Source organism: Meleagris gallopavo, chromosome 28, assembly GCF_905368555.1.
Source record: "Meleagris gallopavo chromosome 28, MGAL_WU_HG_1.1, whole genome shotgun sequence".
NCBI lineage: Eukaryota > Metazoa > Chordata > Aves > Galliformes > Phasianidae > Meleagris > Meleagris gallopavo.
In genome coordinates, this window is record NC_139431.1 from 4,784,382 (window position 1) to 4,808,074 (window position 23,693).

The 23,693-nt window shown below is 54.4% G+C and overlaps 3 long non-coding RNA genes across 17 annotated transcripts in view; 2 read left to right on the forward strand and 1 right to left on the reverse strand.

Annotated features, from left to right (window-relative positions):
• The window catches only part of LOC109371077 (uncharacterized), a 28,479-nt gene extending 12,432 nt beyond the window's left edge, over positions 1–16,047 (forward strand). For 5 of the 15 annotated variants that reach the window (XR_014879895.1, XR_014879896.1, XR_014879897.1 and 2 more), the window contains 4 exons: positions 2,496–2,603; positions 3,577–7,633; positions 8,363–8,494; positions 10,048–16,047. This is a non-coding gene — a long non-coding RNA (uncharacterized LOC109371077). Of the gene's footprint in view, positions 1–37; positions 1,657–2,495; positions 2,604–3,576; positions 8,110–8,209; positions 8,246–8,362; positions 8,495–10,047 lie in introns of those variants that run through there. The other 10 variants (XR_014879894.1, XR_014879903.1, XR_014879904.1 and 7 more) reach the window with 10 other exon arrangements.
• LOC146542638 (uncharacterized) lies at positions 1,062–8,118 on the reverse strand. Its single transcript, XR_014879905.1, has 2 exons — positions 7,511–8,118; positions 1,062–3,168 (listed from the first exon to the last, which is right to left on the reverse strand). It is a non-coding gene; the product is annotated as an uncharacterized LOC146542638 (long non-coding RNA).
• A 2,467-nt stretch (positions 16,048–18,514) lies between the features above and the next one.
• Positions 18,515–23,265, forward strand: LOC104914519 (uncharacterized). The gene is made up of 3 exons (XR_796051.3): positions 18,515–18,706; positions 20,648–20,828; positions 23,024–23,265. It is a non-coding gene; the product is annotated as an uncharacterized LOC104914519 (long non-coding RNA).
• The last annotated feature ends 428 nt before the right edge of the window (positions 23,266–23,693 follow it).

Sequence of the window (23,693 nt, forward strand, 5' to 3'; positions counted from 1 at the left end):
CTGAGGGCGGTTCTGCTCTGCCACAGGCCAGAGTGACAGAGTGAAGGTGGGAGGGGGAGGAGGGGGGATGCAGAGCTCTGGTGCTGCTGCAGTTCCTGCCCAGGCAGCGCTCGTCTGCAGTGCTTTAGTCCGTGTTGGCAGGAACTGGGCTGTTCTGGGAGCCGCTGTCTCCATGGGTAATCTGTCAGTGTGTGCTGCTCCCTGTCTGTGTACAGGATGGGTGGCACTGTAGGTGATGCTCAGCCTGTCTGCTCTCTACCTATTCACTTACCTCGATGTTGCCCCCGAGCAGCAACTCAGCCCTGGGGTTTTCACGCTCAGCCCAGAATGCTCTACATGCATTGCAGTGAAGCTCCCAGTGCAGGCATCTCAGTGTCAGCTCCTTGGCTGCCGCTGTTGCCAGGTTTATCTCCTGCTCCTGCTCTCAGGGCAGCAGTTTAGAGCAGGGCTTTCCCCGCTTTGAACCTCTCCGAAGGCCGAACGCTCTGCAGGCAGCTGGAGCACCCTGCCCTGCCCTAACCTCTGCCGTGACCTGCAGAACCGCGCTGTCTGCTCCGTGAAAGGATTTGATTCAGCCCTTCATGCCCGATCAGCAGCCAGGCCCCTGCACAACACAAGCTACCGGTCGTGACAAATTACATGGGCTGGCTTCAGGGGGGGCTGAGCGCTGACCCCGCTCCCAGCAGCCCTGAGCTGCACCTCGGGCCGGGGGGCTCCGTGCCCACCGCCCGCCTCCAGCGGATCCCAAGCGCGGCGATGGCCGGGCTTGTTCTGCAATTAGAAGGAAGATTTCCGCTAATCTCCCTCTAAATGAGGGTCTAATTCCTCGAGCAGAAACTTGTCAGCTGCTTGTTAACAGCCTCTCGGACCCGCGCTCACGTGGACTTCATTATTTTTAGGAGCGTTTTCAGTTGTGCCTTTTTAGTTTGGAACAGAAGCGTAAACTGTGCCTGGCTGCAGGCTGGTGTCTGTCCGCGCTGGCCGTGCTAATAACACACTGCTTAAATCAGAGGGCTGGGGAAAGAAATACAGCACTGAGGAGGGGGACATTTAATATTGAATTTGCTTTTTTTTTTTTCTTTTTTCTTTTTTTTTTTAATGTGGAAACTTTTAGACACAATCCCGGCCCTGTGTTTAAGTCATTAAAACATCTTTAAGCATTTTCTGGTTTTAGTTTTCTTAGCAGCAGTCCTTTTCCTGGAATGTATTTTATTTTTCTTTTTAAGTTGGTGAAAAAAAAAAAGAAAAAACCCTCCCCTTGCATTTCCAGGCAATTTTTAAAGGGGAGAGGGGAGGGAGGGCTCAGGGAGGTGGGGAGATGAGGAAAGTGAGAGAACAGGGCCTTTTCTGTGTTTTATTTCTAATCCGCAGGAATCCATTTTAGCCTTTTATGGCTGTTGCACTTGCTGACAGGATTTACATTCTCCGTATGTTATCTGAAACATCACAATCTGTGGCTGTGGGATTGTTTCATGCCTGGGTTAAAAACACGCCAGCGCTTCTGGGAGGCTGCGGGGAGGCAGACAGGGAGCGGGGGAACGAGAAAGCATTGCAAAAAGGGAGAGAAGGGGAAAGAAGGAGCCGAGCGCTTTGCAGGAGCTGCTGCTGGCAGAGTTCGTGCCCCAGACAAACTGATGGTTACGCGAAGCAGGGAAGGTATTACGAGCCCTTTGATTGCAGCGACGTTGCAGCGCAGTTCTGCTCTAGGAAAGCAGCTGCGGAAAAAAGACAGCGCTCTTCTGAGTGTCCAGAGCCCCTCTGTGACTGGCCTTGGAGCCGAAGTACAGGGGACACCGTGCACCCGTCACAGCTCCATGGGACGTACGGCTGTGCCGGGGTGCTGCCTGGATACAGAAGTTTCCTTCTTCAAGTGCTCCTTGAGAATATCTTCATTTTTAAGGGCCTCTTTGGAAGAAACAGAAGATGATGGCATTAAAATGCTGACTTTGTCAGTCGTTGGTTGAGAGGGGTTGATGGTTGGACCTCGTGATCTCAGAGGTCTTTTCCAACCTTAACGATTCCATGATTCTATAACATAATGCTGCTTTCCAATAGCTGCAAATACTGTGGTGCCTATCGGGGGGAACCACAAAAGGACACTGGTTTTCCATTGCCATCATCCCATACGATGAGCAGAGCCCAGACTCCCAGAAATCATGGATCTCGTTTTAGTGTCTGGGCTGATCTCCTTTGGCTCTTCTGGGTCTGCAGTTCTCTCTGATATCCCCCGCTCAGTTGGTAGACGTGTCTCTGAATGCACAAGAAGGTGCCATTCTACGTAGTTGGTTTTCTGATCATGACCAGACTCTAAGCTCTTAAGGTAGAGACTTCAGTTTTTTAATAACTCACGGGAGAACCCAGGGAAAATGTAAGTTTTATGGAGTCTAGAGAATATTTTTAAAGGATTTAGATGTCTGGAAAAAGTGTCTTAGGAGGTTTAACTGCTTTTCAGTGGAAAAAAAGTACATTAACAAATATTCTTGTTTCTTCGTTAGTCCCTTCCGGAGCAGAACAGCAGCCACGTGCTCTGAGATCTGGGATCAGGAGGCCGTGGGCCATCTCCAAACTGGTGCCAGGCAGCGCAGCATCGCATGCCTTGCAGGGTGAGTGTTCTGCAATCACTTGAGCTTTGAGAGATTATTATTTTTGGGGTGGCCTCAAACTCCCCGGGCTGTAAAAAGCTCCATGTTTGAGAATCAGCGACATTATCTCAGATCCCAACCCAAACAAAGGGGGATTTAGGCTCGCTAGTCTCCCGCTTCCAGCCCCCGCTGTGCTCCGTGCCATTTTATCCAGTTACTGCAGTCAGGTCCTGCAGGCCAGGAGACATCAGTGGTGTTTTGTTGCTGTGCATTGGCCACCACATCCTGCAGAAGCAGGGGGGGATGCCAGGTTGGTCGTGATATCTGTGCTCTGAAAACGCAGCTGGTTGCAGTGCGGATCCGTGCAGCGCGCTGCACACACATGGCAGAGCATGGCTGGTGCACGTTCCGTCCAGCAGGCAGCTTGTGCCTCGCTGCATGTGCTGCAGGGCCGTGTGCTCGCTGCCCACACGGGAATAGTGCTTGGGCCATGCTTGCATGCCTGCGTCATGCAGATCCCTTCCTCCCTGCTTGCTCTGAAGCTCCGCTTCGGTCTGGTTGCCAGCTTGCGCCCCTGCAAAAGTGGCTGTGCCCCGGCGCGGAGGGGTTACCGCATCTCCCAGCAGAGCCCCACAGCCCTGCCACACACAGCCCTGCCCCGCAGCCCTGCCCCGCAGCGGACCCCCACCGCAGAGCCTCTGCCCATCAGCCTCCGTCTCCCTTCGGCCGGAGGGAGTCAGGTTTCGCTCCCCATCCCTGCGAGTGAAAGAACCCACCTGTGTCTGCGGGGCCTGCTTGGGATTCCTGGGAAACTTTAACCTCTATTAATACCACTAAATTATTTCTTCATATGGCAAAGTACTTATGTAAACCGATCCCCTCCCGCCTTCCCCTCCTGGCTCGGAGGAGGCAGCGCTCACTCAGATGGATCTACCTGCTCTCGGGGGGCTTTCAAACCCTCCGCATTCCTCTGTGGCACTGCTTTTTGTTGCAGGAGGACGTGCGCTTGCTGGAAGCGAGCACGTGATGGGAAAAGGGAGAGAGAAAGAAGAAGGAAAGGAGGATTGAGATCACCAAAGTAATTGGCTCGGAGGCCTGTGGAGCAGCAGCAGGTCGGGCTGTACATTTGTCTGTCTCTCCGTCAAGTTGTACAGAGCCCATGTCTGCCTCGGACTTCCCCAGAGCTGGAGTAAATTAGGAGTGGCTCAGCGGGGTCAAGTGGGCTTAGTTGTCATTTACACCAACACCTCTTTATACATTACGCCAGCTTCCAGCGCTGCCAGACTGGTGTGAGGGGACCTTCGTGGAAATGAGAACCAGGCCCTGGAGGCTGTTTTCCAGGGCAGCACCCGCTATCCCCAGCCCTGAGCATTCGGGCCATGGGACTGCCCTGAAATAATGCAGATTTAAACCTCTTTTTTTTTTGTGGGGGATTTTTATTTATTTATTTATTTATTTATTTGTTGGTCTTATGTCTTCTGTCCTTGGCTGCAAAGCCTGAAAATGTTCTCTTTTGAAATGTGAACAAACGAACGAATGATAACGTGTCAAGAAATCACGGGACTCCAGCAGATGGGGCTCAAAGAAAGGAATGCCAAAAAAGCAGCAAACTGACGGTGCTGCTGGGTGCCACTCCGGGCAGGATCACACCTTTCCCATGGGCAGGACATCTCAATGCATTTTGCCCTTCTCCTGGCTGCCACCTGGGTGACACTTCTTGGTTTCCAGGCACATACTGCCTGACTGAAGCTGAGTCCTGAGACCCAAAAATGGGTGCTGGCTCCACTGCGGGGAGGCCAGACTTGGCCTTCAACCTGGTGGAAGCCCACAGCCACAAGGAGTGTAGTACCCTCACACAGGGCATGGGCTTTTCAAACCCAAGAGCAAAAGAAGATGGAAAAAAGAGTGAAAAATTCAGCAAGGTTTTAACCCTGTGCTCTCCCAGCAGGTGTTTTTTTTGGCTTGGTTTTACAGCCAGAGCTGAGATTTGAAATTCCACCCAAACTTGGAAATTCAAAGCCATTTTCCACTTCTGCAGTCGCTCGTTCTGCAAAGCAGAGGAGAAGGGACTTGCAAAAACTTTTGACTTGAGGTTTGCAGCAGGCCAGAAGTCAGCCTTTGTGCAGCTCACAGTTGGTCCAAGGAGAGGAAAATGCCTGTGCCCCCATAATCCAGCTGTGCAGAGCTTCTCACTGAATTACCCTTGTGTAAGACATCTGATGCAGTCTGTGTTAGAGTCGTGCCAGAAAGAAGGCTTTTCTTAGCCTCCGCAATGTGTGGTCACATGTGGTAATGCAAAATTAGTGCGAGAATATGGGACTTTAGGAAAGCCAGCTGTGTTGTCAGGGCTTGGCCTGCTGGTTGGCTTCAGCCCGAAGAAAGAGTTCATTGCCAGCATCCGCAGGCTTGAGGGCGACAGGGAAAGTCTGATCTGCCTGCTGTATTTCAGCCATGCAAAAAGCTGGATGGATGCTTTTGTTTCAATTTATATGCCCTATTTCAAGTGAATGAAAAAGGCCAAACCAGAGCCCCTCTGCCTTCTGCATGGTTTTTCTTCAACTGAATCTTCTTCCCACATAGCTCTACCTCCTACCAACAGCAGTGCGGTCAGTGGAGAGGAAAGATGCTGAAAATGATCCCTGCGTTATCCAGATCAGCGCATCTCGTCCTGCCCTGCGCTGCGGGCAGAACATTGCTGAGAGCAGGGTGGAGAAAAGCGAGTGATGTCCTACAGGTGGGGAAGGAACACCAACAGGTCCAAGGGACCGCAGTGCCCTGCAGCTCCCCAGCTCTCCACCTGTGATGGGTGAGTGTGGGCTGGAGCCCTGGGCACCACAAGCTGCTTTGGGACTGCAGCCCTGAGATCAGGGCTTTCTGGGATGGGTATTTACCCAGCGCAGGGCATCGGGTTAAGTCTGGACAAATGGAGACACTGGAATTACTGAGTAAAATGTCCTGGCCTGTCTTCTGCAGGAGGTCATCTAGATGATCTGTTCATCCCATCTGGCCTTTAAATCTACTAATCTATTTTCCCTTCCAGGAAATATAACTACATTCTGAGAACAACAGCCCCTTAGGAAGAAGAAAAAATAAGGAAAGAAAGCACGCCTTTGAAAAACAACAGCAAAGAAAAAAACCCTTCAACTATAAAATAAACTAAGGTACAAGATGCAATTAACAATGCACAAACAGCAGAGCCCAGAATGTAAATTGTATTTAAATAGGGCTGTGAAGAATGTTTCAGTCCCCTAAATGGCTTCTCTCTCCTGCTGCCTTGAACCTCCAATCAAGCCCTGCCTGGGAGTAATTTGGTGCTGGAAATTGTTGCCACACGAACAGCTGAAGGCTGGCAGGGTCACCGGCCCCCCGTGTCACACCCTGTCATTTTAGATTAAGATATGCAAAGGCGACACGGCTGCGAACTTTCCCTTTGCTGCCATGGCTGCGTCCATCCCCTCGACTGTAATGAGAGGAAGGCGTAATTGGAGTCAACTGCTTGATTATGATAATTGCTACTGTCTGGGGGAAGAAACATTTGCGTCCCGGAGCTCGATCCGCGCTGCACCTTTGGGGTGATTGCTGTCTGTTCGCCGGCAGATGGGCCCTGCACAGCATCCCTCGGCCCCTGACCCCAACCCCACCACTTGTTGGCTCCTTCTCCCGCAGGGTCACGGGGCGTTGGGCTGCTCTCTGCCTCCCACCGGAGCGTCGCTCCTGAAGGATTTATCCCCTCAGAGGAAAAGAGCCTTTTGGAAATTTATCCCCAGCTCTTCACAGCAGCACAAGTGGGAGATGAGGCGCCGTATATTTTCCGCTGGGATATTTATGGCTTTCATTGTACATCCCAGCAACAATCTGTGGGAAATGCCTCCCGGGAGCTCAGCGGTCCGCCCGTCAGCAGGGATGCTCTGGGCTCAGGGCAGAGGGATGGCAGCGAGGAGATGAGCTTGTGGTGCTCAGAGCACCCAGCACAGCTCTGTGCCACCTCCCAGCAGCTCCGTCTGTGCATTGGTGCCAGTAACCTGCCCAGCAGTGGTGTGAGCGCAGAGGCACATAAAGCCCACGTGTGTAATTAAGGTGGCAAGAGGCATTTCGTTAATTAACGGCTATTATTTGTTAACATCAAGCCTTAAGTGCAAAGCTCAACTCTAGCTGTGAAGCAATAAGCACAGCCTGAGCAACAACAGTAACTAGCCAACAAAGTAATTGGGTCGTTATTTCCACGATATCTTAAAAGTTTAACAAGATTTTCTTGTTTTAAACATTCACATTCCAGAGCGTGGAGGGGAAAGCACTGCCTGCACGGAGGGAACGATGTAAAAATCATTGGAAACAGAGCAGGGCTGCAGGTGATGGGTGGGTTTTCTGCTGAGCAGGGAGCTGAGCCCCACTCACAGCCAGGTGTGTGGGTCGGGGCTGCAGCGTGCCGTGCTGGTTGTGCACAGGGATGGTGGGCAGGGGAGGCATGGGCAGCTAGCTCCTGTTCTGCTGCGTTTAGGAAGTGAGTTCGTTTGAGTGAGTATGATTTTCCTCTTTGTTACTAACAAGGTGCCTTTCTGTGGGGTCCTGGTGGGCTCTGTGTTAGCGGAGGGATCATGTTGAGCAACAGGAGGGTGTCCCAGCACCAGGGTCAGGCACGGATGGATCCCCGTGCAGTGTGATAAGAGAGGAAGACGTTTAATCTGCTTTCCAGGGTAGATTAAGAGCCCCCGTAGACTGTAGCTATGCAACAGCGTGCGTCTGACAGTGCAGAGCTCTGAGCAAAGGTGTAGCTGTTGTGATAAAACAACTGCCTGCATTTCATTAACAAAACAGTGCCAAAGTGTCATTAAACAATGGAGGGCTCTAAATAAATAACCCTGTGACTGCTTGCCAGGCAGAGTGAGTCAGGAGGAGACCACTGCAGCTGTACCTGTGCACCCACATACCTCAGTGCAGAGGGAGAATCCAGAGGGTCTCACACCCACCTGAAGGGCCGGACCTGCAGCTCTCACTGCTGTTCTGCTTGGTGCTTGTTTCCACGAGAAGTAATCCGGCCACTTTGCAAGCAGGTGTGTTAGCTTAGATCTGCAGGAGAGGAGCATTTGCTGTGAACACAGCTCGTATCTGTGCAGATAGTGCTGGCAGGAGCTCTGCCTGGCTGCCCGCCTGGCTGGAGGCTTGTGTGTACCTAGGAAATGGCTTGCCAGCTCTAACCTATTCATTCAAAGTCAGCCTTCAGTTAGAGCTCACACCCTTTCCTCCAGAAAAGATTCATGTGCTGTTACTCATTTACTACTATGGCCTTTTTTTGGCATCGCCCTGGAACGCGGGCCGGCCGGCTGCAGAGCAGGCAGCCCCAGCTGCTGAGGGAGGTGCCCTGGTGGCACTCAGTGTGATGAGTTGGGACCCTGCAGCTCGGGTCCGTGACACTGCTGACTCTATTAATTTATGGGATAACCCGTCCTTTGGGAGAGTTCCTTCCTAATCTCCATTAGTTAGAGATTGCTTTATCCTTTGCAGCAAGGAATTTTCATCCATTTACTCTGTAAGCTTTCTTAAAGTTTATCCGTGTGATTCTGGATATCGTTTATTTCAATTTGTCTTTCTTTACTCTTTGTTCCAAACCCACTGCACCTCGGCCTCAGGAATGTCCTGGGGAGTAAGCAGAGTCGGGTCTGCAGGTGAATTCTCCCTCCACCTATAAATACGGATTCTTTTGACAGTTTTGTTTTATTCCACCAAAAATTGCCAAAGTACACTCAGAGCCTGTTCTCTCACTGTATTTTCTTTTTACATAGGAAATGCCGAAGGCAGCTGACAGAAACTTCTCGTATAATTGCAGCTTTATTTTGCCAAATTCTGAGCCGTCATTTGCTGCCAGCAGTCCCACCTCTTCCATCCAGGAGCTGGTGACATTGATGGAGCTGCAGGTGTGGGGTTGGGGGTGGGTGGAGGTGGGGTTGGGATTGGGGTTAGGGATGGGGTTGGGGTTAGGATGTTGTGGTTGGGGTTGGGCTTTTGGAGTTGGGGTTATCTTTAGGGTTAGGGTTGGGTTAGGGTTAGGCTTGGGGTTAGGGTTAGTGTTAGAATGTTAGTGTGGGGATGGATGCAGAAATCCATGATCTCTCCCAGGGAATGGGAGGCTGAAAAATGTCACCTGAGACTTAGTAAAGGATTTACTTTTCCTGAACCTGTTGTCTGAGTGCTAAAGCAAACCTTGGGCTTTGTTCCTTTTCTTCCTTTTTTTCTCATAAGTCAATTGTAAAGAAAGGTTTACATAAACCCTTACCCCTCAGAGACATTGCCTCACTCTCTGGTGCCTCTGAAGGAGAACCCTGCTTGTGGGTCAGCCCCAGCCCAGCCCAGCTCCACAGGAAAGCAGCAGCACGGTGTGTGACAGCTGCTGGGATACAGTGGGTTTGGGGCAAATCAGCTCAGTGCCCATTTCCTCTTAAAGATGGAGGTGAAGAACATCTTCTGCAGAACGCTTGGATCTCTGTGAATGCAAGGTGCTGCATAAAGGCAGGTTTTTACTGCTGCCCCAGGATAAACTGGGATGGCAACCATTTCTTTCTTTGCAGCTAACGAAGCCCTAATGCAGGGGGACGTGGCACTCTCCATCAGTTAAAACACCGGTGCAGGTGATGGAAGCTGGCTGTGGTTTATCTCAGCACTTGTGGCTGAGTTCTGGGCATGCTGCTGTGGGGGTGGCACCAGTCCTAGAGGTGTTCTGGGGATGCTCTGCCCTAATCCTGTGTGCCGTGTGCTCTGAACAGCAGCAGTTTGGGGAACGTGGACAGAGCTCAGCTCTCCTGGGGCTTTGTCTGCAGCCCACCACGTTCCGTGAGCTCCCAGAGCAGCACAGCCTCCATCTCCAAGATGCTCAGCACAAGGGGACAGTGCTGGGGGTCATTTGTCTTCTGAGAATCAGATAAAAAAAAGAGTTGGGAGGAGGATGCATTTGGGGAGAAAAAAAAAAGAGAGAGAGAAAAAAAGCCAACAAAAACCAACAGTAAACGCATCAAATAATAATAAAAACCCACCCTTTTCTTTGAGCCTGAATGTATGCTGGTGCAGTGCTTAGGGGATTAATCTCTTAAAAAATAAGTGCCATGTGAGTAGACAGGCAGTGATTAAGGTTTTAACTGATCAGTCTGCGTCTGACAGTGAACCAGCTATTATCTTAACGGAATCAAACGAACATTCAGAGCCTCCGCTCAGCCCCAAACATGAAAGGAGATGTCATCTGCTGGCAGTTGGCAAGCCGCAGGGGAAGGGAGAGAGAAAGAAGGAGGGAAGGAAAGCGAAATGGGTGAGAAAAGGAGGAGAGGTAGAGGCAGAGCACGGAGCGGAGGGGACGGAGGGGAAGGGTAGGGGTAGATAAAGGGAAACAGTGGGGAGAAAAAGTAGAAGGGAGAAGAGCAGAGGCCCGAAGCAATGCTAATTCCACTCTCCCATTTCTCTCCTTCCCACACCTGCACAGATCGGAAGCTGTTCCCTGGATGAGGTGGGCAGCCTGCAGCCCTCGCCACGCTTTTCCCACCGCACTGCTGCCCGCCCTGAGGTCTGCTCCAGCACAGGGAGGTCTGGCACTCTTGAACCTGAGGTCAAAAACAAGAGGGAGGAAAAGAATGGCCTTCAGGCCAGAGGAAGAAACCAGGGCAACCAGGCTCTTAACGTGATAAAAGGGCTTTATCTCAAAGCACTTAAACAAAACACACAAGCCTGAGAGAAGAGGCTCTGTCAAGTATCCCCAGGGACATGGGGAAATTGCAAATCCCCGCAGGACAGAGGGGCTCTTTCTTCACTGTGTGCAGAGCCAGGAGCTGGGGCTGGGCAGGTGATGGGTGCTGGGGAAGGGATGCATGAGGGATTTCCCATTTGCAGTGGTGCATGGGCACGGATCAGACTGTGAGCTGTTAGAGAGTAGATCAAGGGCACGGGGAGCGGGCAGCAGCGCTGGAGAGGGGCAGGAGGGAACGGCAGATGGGACGTCCAGCAGCAGGTGGGCACGGTCCCATCCCCTGTATTTGGGGTGTCAGTGTACATCAGTGCCACCTCTGTGCTTGGTGGGTGGTTTTGCAGCTGGATGGGTGCAGTTTGCAGGGTTTGGAGGGGAGGCCTGGTGCTTGCTGGCCCCTTACGGGATGCTACAGGGAGGATTGTGCTGTGGAGAGTACTGGGCTTTTCCCAGGGCGTGGGCAGGGAGCTGCACACACCATCCTGGGGTCTCTGGGCTGCACGTCCCAGCTCCTCCCCAGCCGATCTGCTTTCCCAAGGGGCTGAGGCAGCTTTGCTTGTGGTACCTGCTCCAAAGGGATGGGCTCTTTGCTCCAGCTCATCTTGTCCCTCGTCCCTTTGGGGCTGAGCCCCATCCCTCCCCATTTCTCCCTGACATGTGATGCTTTGTGCCAGCAATCCCCACCTTCGAAGAGAAGCCCTGCCCTGGCTGTATGCTGCTCTCCCTCTGGCTCCGTGTTCTTCAGCCTTTCTTTGGGGCACGTCCTCATCCCTTATGGGTGTCCACGGTGTCCTTTCCCTGCCGTGGCTCAGCGAGGACCGTGTGGAGCTCCCAGCCATGAATTTCCCCCACAGTGCTGCCAGGCTGTTATTGCTGTGCGCTCCCTCCCGACTCCATCTGTCTGCATGGTGCTGCTGCTCCGTGCCAAGAGGGCTCCGGGACCGCTGGGGTCACGGCTGCCCCATTACGGGGCGAGATTTATCATTGGCAGGTGTGCTGCGGGATGGTATATTATCCAGGATTATGAACTGTAACAGGATAATCTCTCTAATGTAATTCAAGCTCTCGACATGGCTTATGGCTCCTTAATGTACCTCAGACTGAAGAATTACAAGAACATTTTCCCCCCTCCCTACCTTGTCAGCTCCTAAATGATTTAGGCAATCGCCTGAAGCCAGATCTTGGCCTCCAGTCATAACTCAGAGCAGTTCAGTAAATATGATGGGGAAGGAGTTTTCCTGCCTTGGCTCTTTCTTCCTTCCGCCCTTGCGGTGCTGCTGCTCTGCTCCCTGTGGAGCATTCGGGATGGACCCGAAGCTGGGCTGATGGGCACAGGGATGCTCTGTGGAGGATCGTGCCTTGGTTTCAGACCACGGGGTTGTGCCCAGTTCAGCATCACCTCTCCTTTTGAGTAACGCAGCAATTAGTGGTTTGGTAACACATCAACCAATGTGTGTCCAGCTTCGCTCTGCGCCCCTGCTAAGCCAAGAGGAACATTTCCCATCTTCATCTAATTGGCTTTTAATTCTGGTCGTTGCTTTGACCTTAAAGGTGGAGTTTGTGAGGCTGATTTTGGGCAGGTTCATCCCCACCCGGGCAGCGATGACCACCGCCCCAGCATCCCACAGTGACCAACTGGTCTCAGTCCAGCCCCCATGAGCTCAGTGACAAATAAACCTTGTAAAAGGAGAGGAAAAAGAGGGAGAAAAGCAGAGATTAAGAACAGGAACTGCAGGGATATGGCTTCTACTTGGTGACTGACTTAAAATAAACATCAGATATGCAGAGCAGGGCTGGGAGCCTGCCACAGCACGGGGAAAAAATTAATGCAGGGAAATGTGTGTGTCCTTTAGCATGGCTGGTTATGGGCATGGCTACCTGGTGCTAATGTGAGCGTGGCAGAGGTGTGACATGCCGAGTGGTGGCAGCAGGGGAAGGAAAAGGGGAACATGTGGGTACGAGGAAGGGAGCTGGGGATTGTGGAGCAGCTGGGAGCGCTCATCCATGGCCCAACTCCGGCTCTGAGGGGATGGAAAGCAAAGAGATGGAGAGGGGGAGATGGGCTCAAGGAGCACCCGGCTATGATGGGCACGGAGGCCCCAGAGATGCAGGTGCCCCAGAAGAGCCCTCAGCAGAGGCAGCAGCAGAGCATCCCCATCCCTGGAAGCGCAGTGCAGAGCGGAGCTGGAGCGTGACGGCTGCCCATGGCAGGGCTCTGGCCGGCCCCAGGCAGCTGTATTTACTGTTGCTATTTGTTGTCACCCTGGCAGCCTCTGCAATGTGATTTTTCTGTGTCACTGGCTGAGAGGATTCCAGGCAGGTTTTTGATAATGTGGGGTTGGTTTTGTAAAGCAGAGAGGGAGAGAGGGGGGAAAGGAGCCATGGGCTACAAACTGCTCGGCCCGGAGCTTTTAACTCTTTTGCCACCGAGCGGTCTGAGCAGCAGAGCTGTGCTGGTTTTCCGTTCCCCACCACTGCTCAGGGCCACGCGCTGACCCCCCGTGCCTCAGTTTCCCTTCCTGCAAAAAGGGAGGAACGTGTGGGAACGGTGTGGTGCCCGCAGTGCCACATCCATGGGGCAGCTGAAGTGCCCACCCTGCAGTGCCACGTGCTTGGCTTCCTCCACCTGGGAGCCTCAGGGTTTGATCATCAGCAAACCTGGAATCCACACGTGGTCGAGGTCTCCTCTTTTGTTTTTGGGCAGATAGAGCAGCAGTGTCTGTCCCCTCCCTGCGCTGCTGCTGGGAACACCAGCACCAGGATCCGCTGTTTCTTCCTTCCTCTCTTTCTTCTTTCCTTTCTGTCTGGCTGTGTGCTTTGGGTAATTAGTGTATCATGGAGAGGTGGTGTGGTGGGACAGGAAGGAAAAGCTGTTTGCACAGCGAAATAACTGGCAGAGCATCTTCAGACCTGTCTGTGCTTCCCAGGTGGCACCTCCGGCTTAACTGCTTCCTTGCTGCGACACAGGGGGGGTCTGCCAACCTCATCTCCTCCCCACGTTAACCCTTCCCTCACCCCCCAGAGGAGGAACAGGGACTTCCCTCCTGTTACCTGATAGCTGAACACACATTGCTCGAGGAACAAAGAATGAAGCTTTAAATCTGTGTTGTTGGGCACACACGGGGCTCTCCAGCCTGGTGAGATTGGTTTTGCAGCCAGCAGTGCTCCTCTGGGTCAGCCCTGGTGGTCCCTTAGGAGTGGGGAAACTGAGGCACGCAGCACCCATCCCCACCAGCCCTGAGCACCACGCAGTGCTGCTCACCCAACGCAGCCCCCGGAGTGAACGCTTCTGGCACCCGGGCAGCAGCCGACCTGATTGACACATGATTGACAGAGCCAATTAGCCAAACGGAGCCAGCTGCACTCAGCCCAGTCCTGCGGAGGGCTGGGGGAGGAGGGGGGCCGCGAGGGGAGCCCGGGATCCAATGCTCTCCCATTAGACGTGATTGCTGGTTTTGTTTCATTCTCAGCCTTTGTACAGATGCCCCGCAGAAGCTGCGTCTCCCCTCCCGGTGCCATTCACACAGCGCTCTCCATCTCCCATAAGGCTGTCAGCAAAGGGGCTGCCATCACCCGGGCACTCCTCCCCAGCTCTGGGTTTCCCCATGTGCAGGGTGACATGCCGGGCTCACAGCCCGAGGACGCAGGGATGGCAGTGGGGCGGCAGGGTGGGAGCGCGCGGCCACGCAGGGACGGGCGGAGCACGGAGTTCGTCTCTCCGGAGATCTGCGTTTCTTCTTTCTCAATGTTTTTTGACTCATTTCCTCAGCTCGCAGTCAGATATTTACTTAACCTCGCGACTGCGCTGTGCTGGCAGCGTCAAGTTTGGGGGCTGCGGGCGCTCTGCTGCCGCCGTGTTTATGCGTGGGGGCTGCGCGCTCTGCTCACCCGCTTGCACACCTGGCACACGTGTTTGTGCACAGCGACCCATTGGGGGTGGCTGCACCAAAGAGATGTATTTTGTGTGTGCTGCTCCTCTAACCCTAACCCTAACCCTAACCCTAACCCTAACCCTAACCCTAATCCTAACCCTAATCCTAACCCTAACCCTAACCCTAACCCTAACCCTAACCCCCAGTCCTTGCACAGCCACCAGGTGCCCTGTGCACGCAGTGACTGCACGTTGTTCTGTCCAACACAAAGTACCCCGTGCATGGATTAATGTCACCTCCCCAGTGCCGTGCACACTGCGCAGGGACAGAGCCCTGCAAGGTCCCACTTCTGCCAGCAGCCATGCTGGGGTGGGCTGGGCAGCCTGTGGCCTCGTGCCCCAACCCTCTTCCTCCCCAGATGTTTTTCCCAGCCCGCTCGGATGCTGCCCCGCTCCCTGAAAGGCCGCCTTGTGCCGAGCATCCAGACCCAAAGCCTCTTTTATGGGAGGGGAGTCCGCCCTGGGTGACCACCATCGGGGTCTGGATAGATCCCAAAGCCTTTACCAATTGTGACCACTGCTGAAAGGGTTCATTTCTTCCCCTAATGAGACACAGCTCTCGTTGGGGGCATGCAGCATCTGTCTGGCAGTTCACAGCAAGCAGGCACAGCAATGGGGCTGAGGAAGGCAGAGGGCTCATGGGGCTCTCCCTGCAGCACTGCTCTGCCCGATGCCACGGCCGCAGCCGGAGCTCACATCATGAGCAGCACCCAGAGACCCGTGAGAGCAGCCTGGTGCCTGCCGTGGGTCTGCCAGGAGCGGTCTGGGTAGCGTGGGATGGATGGAAAGAATCCGTCTGACTTGGTGTGCTCAGAATCCATCCCAGAGCTGTTAGGAAGTGGCTATCAAACCCCGAAGAGAAGCGAAACCCTACCCAGGTGTTAAAGATCCCGGCAGAGGGAAGGAATTTTTCTTCCCCTTGGCCCTGGAACAACAACAACAATGCTTTTTTTTCCCTTAAGCCTATTTCTTTATAAGGCAGGCAGCTCATTGCCATCACCATCCCTGTTATCTAAGGCGGCCGCTCTGTCCAGGGATGGCACCTCCAGGGCTGTGCAGTGCCAGGACCACGGGGATGTGGGGGGGAAGAAGGTGGCAGAGGGTCTGGAAACTTACAGCTCTTTGTGCCCGGCGCTTGAAAATAAAACGGATTTGTGACAAATGAATGAAATAATCTTGTCCTGCCTCCTGAAGGGGTAGAGTCCATGGGAGAGCCGCGGTGACGCTCGCAGCGCCCAGCCCTGCTGGCAGCGCCCCTTGGGCCAGCACAGCTTCCCCAGCTCCGGTCCCGTAACGATGCTGCGGCTCTGGGAGGTTCCTGCACCGCGCTGCTGTGTGCGGGTCTTTCCCGGAACCCGCCTTCCTGCTCGGGCGTTTCTGGGAACGAGGTCCCGGGGCTGTTGGTTTGGGGCGGCTGCCAGCCGGGGGGGTTTGGGGAAGCGCGTGGGGCCCCGTGTCGGTTAACCCTTTCCACGCCGGTGGCGGCTTCTGAGGGCGACGGCGCTGAGCGCTCAGAGCGTTCCGTTTCCCCGCTCCGTGTCTGCTCGGGGTCCGGCGGAAAAAGGGAGGGGAGAAGTTTCCAGCAGGGAGAGCCAAGCGGAGCCTCGCACACCTCCGGCCCATTGCGCACGGGTTAAGCGCGCCGAGGGCTGCGCACTAAGGTCAACACGGGCTGCACCTGCCCACGGGCTCCTGTGCGCGGCAGCACAATTGATGGCTTGTTCCTTTCATAAGTGCCGTTGGAGCGCGGTGCCCAGGCCGCGAGCCAGCCCGCTGATCACATAAAATATTATTTGTGTTTAAAAATTCCAGTAATTGACTATGCGCCGTTTTTTTCCAAACCTTTTGCCAAGGGCAGTAAAAAATCAAAATCCGTCCTGGGTTATTTTCATCATGCAAATTCCCATTTCTGTAAACAGGAGCGCAGCAGCAGAACCCCTCTGCCTGCAGCTGCCAGCGTGGGGCCGGTGTGCACGGGGAGGGGATGGAGCTGTGGTTGCAGTGGCCCTGCAAGGTGCTGCACCGAATGGAGCTGGGCTGGGGGTGCTGCGCACTGCTGCACACAGGGATACGGACCCAACCCGGCCACCGGCCCGAAACCTGTGGAGGATGGGTTGAGGTTGGGGCGATCGGCGCAAGGAATTGTTCCATTCGCACCCATTATGGCACCCAGAGGCGGCGGTGCCCCATCCCTGGAGACCCCCAAGGACAGGGGATGGGGCTCTGAGCACCTGGTGGAGCTGTGGGTGTCCCTGTGCATTGCAGGGAGCGGGACCTGATGGCCTTTAGAGGTCCCTTCCAACTCAAACTCGATGACTCTGTGATTATGTGTCCACTTTGTGCCCATTTTGGCAATGTGGAAACATCTGGGGCTGGGTGGGACGTCGGGCCACAGCCTCTGACCTATGAGGACGTGGCAGCTTCGGGCTCTATGTGCTCTGGTTTTGCATCCTCAGCAAAGATGACATATATGTCCTTTGCAAGGAGAGGGGCAAAGGGCTCACATCTGTTTTGGAAACCATTCAGTGCAGGAAAACGACCCACATGCAGAAGTAATGTGGTTTTGATTGTACTGCACTGTATAGAAAGTAGTGCACACATATTAAACTATATTAGACAGTATAATAATAGCTTGCAGTTTGTCTGCCTTTCATCTGGACGTGCCTTAAGGACATCACGTGGATGCAGAGCCCTCTTTCACTGCTGCTGAGATGCAGCTGCCCCGAGCATCCTTGCAGTGGGTGCAGTGCATCCCAGAGGTGCTGACCAGGATGCAGGATGCTCTGGGATCCAAACGTCCCCATCCCGAGGTGCCCCAGATCTGATATGTAAGGGACAGGAAGACCTAAACAAAAGTGGTGCAAAGAAGAGTGCAGGAGGCAGCAGCATGATGCAAGATTTTAAGGTGATCCCTGCAGTCTGACTCTTGGCTAATTACTTCAGCTCCATCTTAAATGTTGCATGATTAATAGATACGGATGTGTGTTTAACTAAAACCTGCCGTGTTTGAAGGGAATAATAACAATAATAAGTTTTTCCATCCATTGAGATCCAGACCACTTACGATAATTAAAATTACACGACGCTACCGGAGAGGGTCCTGAGCTCCTTTCCAGTTACCCACTAATCCTGCTCTGCCTCCCGCTATGGCTCCAGGGACCTGCAGTGGATGTTGGCTCTGCTTTTACTCTCTGCTTTCCTCCCAAGCTGCTGTAGCGCTGCGTTTCAATGCATTGGGTGCGATGGGCACCGGCGAAGCAGGGAATACCTCTCCAGGAGCACGTCCAGCACGGGCAGCTTTGTACAAACAAGGAGATGAGAGGCAGAGGGAGGGCTCAGAACACCGCTGTAAACACGGCGTGCTTTGGCTCGGAGTCGGGTGAGCCCCTCCGACGGCGGCAGAGCTGCAGGGAGGTGTGCGCCCGCGTGCCGGCGCCGAGCGGAGCTTTCACAATAAATGATTAAAGCATGGTTCAGATCCCGTCAAATGGAACGGTGCTAATCTAATCACAATCCATCTGGCACTGCCACATCTGTCCCAACACCTCCACCTCTTCATTTTCAATCAGCCTTAAATAGTACATAATTATTAATGTCTACCCGGCTGTCAGGCGGCGCGGGGGATTCACTTATCTCTCCCATCGGCTCAGGAAGGGATCGAGGATCGGGGATGGAGGGCTGGGAGCCCTCAGCTCACGTGTTGGGGACGGGAGGGGACGGAGCACAGAGCTCAGGGCACGGCCATGGCACCGCGCCTCTGGCTGAGCCCAGAGCTTTGGGATCGAATCGGCATCGAATGCTGCCTGCAAACGTCCCACCCCAACGCAGCACGTGGCAGCTGTCCTGCTGGGGTCCTCCAGGAGAGCAGCACCCGACCCATCCCGTGCCACGGGCAGAACATGGGCTCTGCCCTCCGAGCGTGGCACTGAGCGGCCCAAGGGCTGCCCTGCTTTCAGCCGTTCTCCCAGCATTTGGAGGATTTTAAAGCCTGGGGAGTCATGTGGTGAAGTGAAACTCTCGGCTCTTTCCTTTTTAACATAAAAAGGAGTATTTTCATGTCCTCATGGCTGAGATAACACAAAACCCAGCAAGGCAGTGGTGGTTTTTCCTTGCTGGCGTTAAGCTTTGGTCAGAGGCAAAGCCGTGGATTCTGATGGCTGGGATTAAAGCCCCGTCACACAGACACGGCCACAGCACCGAGCTGCAAATACCTTGTGAAAGTTGAGCGATCCTCCCCGGGCTGTTTACAGAACACGTTACCCAATGACCAGTGCCTGGGGGATATCTGTGAGCTCCTGCAACATTCAGGGTTTTGATCAGAGCCATCGATCTGTGCTGGCGCGCAGTGCTCAGGTGGATTTGGAGGTTGAAAGGCACTCGGGTGCAGTTCACTGTTTGTTCCCAGGCAGATCCCACTGGTTGGTGCTTTGCTGCCTTTCTTCTTGGAAAGAGCCCTCCCAGCTCAGCCAGGTGAGAGCAGCTGGAACAGAACTGACGGGGGAGAGCTGAGTGGGGCACGAGATGTTTTCCTCTCCTCTCCTCTCCTCTCCTCTCCTCTCCTCTCCTCTCCTCTCCTCTCCTCTCCTCTCCTCTCCTCTCCTCTCCTCTCCTCTCCTCTCCTTTCTCCTCATTTTATTGTCTCAGTCTTCTCTGGACACTGCTTTCACTTTGATCTCCGGAAACTTTGGCATCGTTCCTAAAAAATATGTGTATATATTAGGGAAAAAAGAGGGGGGGTGTAAGGGGGAAGAAGAAGAGCAAAGCAGAGCCTTTGTTCCCCACAGCTGTTGTCATGCTGTGGCAGATCTCTGTGCAGGTATAAATGCTCTCATTGATCAAGCAGTGGTGGGTCGGCACTGTGGGCACAGCCCTGCTGCAGTTGGGTTATTGGCACAGGGAGCAATCTGCGTCCCGAGGTCTTGTCTGAGGTAAAGAGAAAAACATAAATAAACGCCCAGCATGGAAGGGAGCAGAAGTGGGAGAGCTGATGTCCCCCAGTGACACAGAGAGGGGTGTGTGGGCATGGGGCTGTGCCATGGGGCACTGGGATGGGGCTGTGCTTGTACCATGCAGCCCCATTGCCATGGGACATCTCTGCTGTGCCATGGGGCATCCCTGCTGTGCCATGGGGCATCACTGCTGTGCCATGGGGCATCCCTGCTGTGCCATGGGGCATCACTGCTGTGCCATGGGGCATCCCTGCTGTGCCATGGCACCTGCAGGGCAGAGACATCCTGCAAAGCACTGAGGGACTCAGTGGTGGCTGGAGAGGTGAAATCATCCTTCCTCCTTCTCCTCTTCCTTCCAAGTGATGGGCAAGGAGAGCACATCTTTCCTCCTCCTCCTCCTCTTCCTCCCAGCATTGGGCAAGGAGCAGATGCTGGACAGCAGGGACAGCAGGAGCAGGAGCATGGCGCAGCGCGGGGTCGCGGTGATGAGTCGGAGCGCAGCGGGTACGGGAGCGGAGCCGGGGCATCGTCTGGCTCCCACATGTGCTGAAGTTGTTAGGAAGATTTATAGGGCAGAATGCGAGGCTTTTTCTTCTGGGCTTTATAATCGTACATTAGGCTTTTAACCTCTGACCGGGAGCGCTGGGAAGGGCCGATCCAGGCGGCACCGCGCGGCTCCTGGCCCTGCAGGGAAGGGGATCGCTGGGGAAGGGACCCCCAGCAGGACCCCAACACAGCCCCGTGGGGCCGGAGGGGTTAAGGCAGCACGGAGGAATGCAGAGTTGAGCCGAGGCGTCGGCTGTCTTGAGGTCACCTGTGAGGGATTAGGAGCGGGCAGACAGTTGTTGTTTGAGGACTGTCTGAGGCCGGGGAAGGGGCCGGGAAAGGGGGGGCTTGGGGCGGTGAGGGGATCTGCACCACTATGGGGGCATTCGGGAAAGACGGCTGCAGCCATGCTGTCTTTCCCCTAGGGGAGCAAACGGCACAGGAGAGGAGAGGAGCTGGGGGTAGGACAGGTGCCCCAGAGCCTGAATGGGACACTGAACCCGGGTGGGCACTGGGGCACTGGGGAGACATTGGAGAAGTGCAGGGCCACCAGAGCTGCCCCTCCATGGGGGCCATGAGATCCACTGATCTGTGAGCTCCAAGCCAAAGCCCCTCTGTGCTGCACTGGGCTAAGCCTTTCCCACCCCATGCCCGTGTATGAGGCTGGCTGGGTACCCACAAAGGGACCCACGGGGAACACAGCACAATGTGGGCAGTGATGGACCTATTGGGGACACAGTGATGGAGATGATGGACCCGTTTGGGACACAGCATGATGAATGATGGTGGATCCATTGAGCACACAACGTGATGAGGGTGATGATGGACCCACTGGGGACACAACATGAGGGCAGTGGGCAGGGCAAGGTGTGAGCGCGTCTCCAAGCTGACTTCTAGATCTCCTTCTCCTTGAAAGATGGACCCAGTGATGCAGCTGCCCCCCCTGCCCCATTCTGCCCCACACCTCGCACTCCCTGGCACTGTGCTCGCAGGGACATGGGCACCGTGCTGATGCTACATGCTGTTCATCGGAATCAACCCAGAGGTTCTTCCCATCCCTACGGCTGTAATATCTGGTGCGCCTCCGCAGATGAAAGGTATTATATGAGGATAAATTCTTAATCATCACAATAATCAATCATTCTTTCCCCATAATTTAGTTGAAATTAATCCAGCAGATGATCAGAGGGCCAAATGGCAATCTGTGTCCTGGATATCTTTATTGACTGAAAGGGAGAACATCTTCTATTAAAGCACAGGAAAGCTGGAGGAAGTTCACCCAAAAGTTCCCCTTTTTTAAAAGAAAATTAAAAAAAAAAAAAGGAAAAACTCACAAAGTAAACGCTGTGTGTTTACAAGAAGGCCCCTCCCCTCCTGCAGAGCACCCTGCAGCTCTGCTGCTGAACCCAGAGTCTGCACCTTGCCCAAAGGGACCAAGAACTTGCCCAGTGCAGAGGCGCTCCCTGGGGCCAGTGGGTGCTTTTATGGGTAATAAAACATAAAATAAAGCGATTTTATTGAAACTAAAATGTAAAACATGAACCATGTGCCTCGTGCCCCATCCCCACAGCCAGCTGATCCCATTCTGGTGGCTCCAGCCCTGGCCCTGCTGCTGTTCCCTGCGTGTCCCAGCTCTGCCCATGGGATTTGCAGCCAGTACCAAGGAAGGGTGAGGAACTGAAAGGCAGAGGGAAGAGATGAACAGCCACAGTTCCTGCTGGGGGATACCCGTGGCTCTCCACTCTAATCTGCTTACACTCCATGTGCAGCCATGGAGGCAATGCAGAGTGCACAGGGAACAGGAATGGTGAGAAGGGGACATCCTGGGTGTGCCAGGAGTGGGTGTGCACCTGGTTGATCCTCTCCTGCTGTGTGCAGGAGCATATGGGGGACCTTCAGGGTGGCACTGCTCTGCAGATGGGCTGTGCAGATCCCCGAGCAGAGGGCATCTCACTGGGCAGTGCTCTGGCTCAGTGTGGGAGGGAGATCCCTGTTCACAAAGGAGCTCACGTGACCACCTCTGGGATGTGCTGTGCTCGGTGCTGGTGGTGCCATTCCACCAGTGCCACCCCATCAAGTGTCACTCTACTGAATGCCACCCAACCAGTACCATCCTATCAAGTGCCACTTCACTGAATGCCACCTTCCTGAGTGCCACCCTACCAGTGCCCCTCCACCAGTGCCATCCCATCAGTACCACTCTACAAGTGCCATCCCATCAAGTCCCACCCCAGTGAGTGCCACCACACCAGTGCCATCCCATCCCACCCATTGCCATCCCACCAGTGCCAACCCACTGAATGTCACCCCGCCAGTTTCCAATGTCACCCCACTAAGTGCCACCATACTGTCACCCCAATGAGTGCTGCCCGACCAGTACCATCCTACCAAGTGCCACTTCACTGAATGCCACCTCCCTGAGTGCCACCCTACCAGTGCCACCCCATCAGTACCACTCTACAAGTGCCACCCCACCAAGTCCCACACCAGTGAGAGCCACCACATCAGTGCCACTTTACCAGTGCCACCCCACCAAGAGCCACTCCACTGAGTGCCATCTCCCTGAGTGCCACCCCACCGAATGCCACCCCACTGAGTGCCACCACAGCAGCAGAGCCAGGGCAGTCCCTGCCCAGAGGTGTCCTGGCTGCAGGAAGCTTTCCCAGAGCCGACACAGGGTTTCTGGTAGCGGGAGAGAGATGGGATAATAAAACAGGAAAAAATTAACATGTAGGAAAACACAGCTGCACCTGAAGCAACAGAGGCGAGGAGCGCCGGCGCGGTGCCCCCACCGCCAGCGAGGAGCTGTGAGTCAGTGCCTCCCGCTCCTCCTATTTCAAAGGCAGACAAACAACGCGCTGCACTGTGCGGCATCCCTGCTCCTAAATCTTCCTGTCCTCACGCTCCGTAAGGCGAGCTGCGGGGCGGGACCCGGCCCTGCTGCTGGGGGCACAGCCCGGTCAGCAGTTCTTGCAGCACCCTGAGCCCCAAACCCGGCACCTACAGACCGGGGTCTGAGCATCAATCACCGCCACCTCCGGGCTTATTGCACCCACAGAGAGTGGAGATGGGGTGGGGAGAGGCCTGGCAGCACAGCCTGGATCTGGGCACCCCTATGGCACGGGGTGGCCCCCCCAGCCCCCCAAGGCCGTTGTTCCACGGGCCGTTCTCTGCTGCCAATGGACGGAGCAAGGTTGGGGCTGCAGCTTGCCATGGGCTCACTGGGGCTGCTGGCACCGATTGCTTCTTGATTTCTCTCTTCCTTTTTCTCTCTTCCTTCTCTTTCTTTCAGGAAAAGACACCATCTCTCCCACTCTTGCTCGCTTCGTGAGAGCTGATGCAGTTAATTGGAGCTTCTTGTGAGCGCACATTAACACAGGCAGAGCCAAGAAGACGTCTTGGCAGCGAAATATCATTATCAGCTCTTGAGCTCCAGCCAAAATCCCCTTGCGGTCAAAACACAATTCTTTAAACTAAACAATTAAAGATTTGTGCAAGTGTTGCTGCCATGAGTTATCAGGGCCGGGGGGGGAGCGGGGATGCAGGTGATGGCTGAGCCTCAGTGTGGGGCACGGGGAGGAGCCCTGTGAGCAATGCCCAGTGTCCTCATGGGGCTCAGCCCAGTGGCACTGGGATGAAAGGGAGCGATGTGGGGACCCTTCAGATGGAGCTCATGGCACCAGGAGCTGCTGTCCCATCTCGGCCCTCCGTGTGGGACCAGAGCACATCACACCCTGAAGGATGCTGTGGGCTCAGGTGGGGGGGGGCATGGGCCACGGCACGGCGATGCCGGGTGGGAGCAGCATTGTGCCTATGGCTGCAGTGAACAAAACTGCACAGAGTGATGGGGATAATGCTGCTAATTGTCATAGGGTGTGTGTGAGGGGGAGGTTTGGGAGGGATGTGGAAATATTCCCGGAGTATAAAATATCTCTTTTCCAGAGAAGTTAGTGTCTTTTCCA